This window comes from Cynara cardunculus, assembly GCF_001531365.2.
Source record: "Cynara cardunculus var. scolymus isolate 2C chromosome LG 12, CcrdV1, whole genome shotgun sequence".
In the NCBI taxonomy this organism is placed as follows: Eukaryota; Viridiplantae; Streptophyta; class Magnoliopsida; order Asterales; family Asteraceae; genus Cynara; species Cynara cardunculus.
In genome coordinates this window covers 20,847,747-20,850,174 of record NC_037539.1, presented here as the reverse complement: position 1 = coordinate 20,850,174, position 2,428 = coordinate 20,847,747, and positions in this window count along the sequence as shown.

The window sequence follows — 2,428 nt, the reverse complement described above, 5'->3', positions numbered from 1 at the left end:
CGAAGAGAGAAAGGAATTTGAGAAAGAACGGAGATTTTTTGAAAAGTCAAAGAAGGAATTAGAAGGTAAGTTTTTGGATATTGCAACGAAATTGTCTGATCTAAAGACAGACCTTGAAACTGAATTGAACATGATAACTGAACTGAAAAAGAAATACGATTTAGTTGCTGCTGAAAGAGACCAGCTTTTACAAAAAGTCAAAGACTTTTCGTATGCTAAAAGCCCAACTGGTTCTCAATCACAGTTTAAAACTAACTTTTATGATTGTTCCAAATCAAACAGTTATTCAAGTAGTCCTAAATCTACTGTTTCTAAGAACTATTCTCATTCTAATCAGTACTATCAAAGGTATGTCATTGGATCACCCAATTACTCTTAAAAGGTTAAAAGCATTTGGGTCAATAAGTCTGAATCTGTTTTATCTCAGAACTCTGTTGTTACTAACAATCTTCCTTGCTTTGTGAGATCCACTTCTGATTTGATTTATCTTAGCAAGAGAAGAATCATGTGCTCCACATGTAAATCAACAGATGTTGTGAATAAGAAGATCTATAACAGATGGAGTACAAACAACAGATATCAGACTAATTCGAATGGTAAGAACAAGTATGATTATAATTACTTGTACGGTTCATATTTTATTCCCGATCATCCTGTTAATAGTGCTGAAAAAAAAATATCTTATAGAAATAAATGGTTTGGAAATTACAACATACCCCAACCCGATACCAACAAAATAGGACCCAWGTTCGTTTGGGTACCAAAATCTACTTAATCTGGTTTTCCAGGTGTGTCCATTTTGTGCTGATCAAAATATCATTTCAGTGATACACCAATGCAGGGGGAGTTGTAATTTATTCCAAAYGAGGCTTCTGAACATTTCAGTTCAGGACCCGTGCTTTACCGAGTGTGGTTTCTAAACACTCAGTTTAGAACCCGTACTTAAAATGTTTTCTTTAATTTTTTTTTCTTTTGAGCTTAACTGAATCATTACTGAAATCAACTTTCTAGGGGGAGTCTCTAGAAGTTTTTTAATAAAAGTTTTTTTTGATAAATGAGTTGTTTTTGGAAAACGAGTATATTTTCTGAACATGTATTTCCTGAGATTTTACTTGTGTAATTTCTCGTTGTACATAACTCCAATACCTGTTTCAGTTATTCTTCAAACTGTTATTATCACGTTTTCTTATAAGATAATCATTTTCGGTGATAATACACTCGTTTGTATTCAAATATTGTTTTTCTGATATTTTTTTTCTTTGATTGATATACAATTAATAATTTTTTGAATATCAGAATCTGTAAACTTGTTCTTACAGATCTTCATTCATTTATCTCGCATATCGAATAATCTAATTGTTGTCGCATCATTCTTTCGTTAATTGTGCTTAAAGCCAAATTTCTTGATCAATTTTTTATCTGATCATTGTGCTTTAAAGAAATAATATTTTGATCAACCATTGTGATCAAATGTGCATAACGCTAAATTTTAGGAGGGACTGAGTGCTTATCAGAAATACCTCTATGGAATGTCAAAACCGACAGACCTACCCAAGAGGACAACCATATCTGAGTGAGCTTTTGTTAGGATCAAGTGCTTACCCACTACACCAAAAGCAATTGCCTTGGTGAAGGCGCAACCTTATTTCCCTTATAGCGTACCAGCCAGTGCCACGTTTCGATTTAGGAAGATGCTGGAACCGTGACCAACAATCCCCCCCAGCATCTACCGGTACTAATAAGAACTTCGTTAGAAGTCAATGGCCGCGCAACATGCCCTTCTCATAATTATGCACTCCTTGCATATTATGCACACCATGGGATTCGAACCCGTGACCTGCTCTGATACCAATTGTTAGGATCAAGCGCTTACCCACTACACCAAAAGCAATTGCCTTGGTGAGGGCGCAACCTTATTTCGCTTATAGTGTAGCAGCCAGCGCCACGTTTCGATTTAGGAAGATGCTGGAACCGTGACCAACAACTTTAAATCAAAAAGGGTTTGTGTGCCGAGATTAAAATGAAAAAGAGAGGGGTAGTTGTTGTGAGCTAAAAGAATTGATAAGAGTTATGTCAGGATTAAAAGAATATGAGAATCCTGTTCTAAACTTCTAAAATCCGGGCATACCACATAATCTACTAGTTCTCAATTCTTTCGAGACTAATATGGAAAAAGGCAAAGCCCAGGCTAATTCTTGTCACAACCCCACCAACTACTCATTTATCTCTCAACAGATAAGTGTTTCAATAACACTTGGGGCATGCAGCTCATCATCTATCAATTTCTCATTTGGAGAAAGTTGATATTGAATCAGAAGGATATATGTCCCCCCCTTCAAGTCTTTTTGATCACATATTAAGTCTGATAAATTTGTGTAGTCCAACGGTTTATCTTTTTGAGCCTAAACAGAAGCATTAGTTGCTTTAT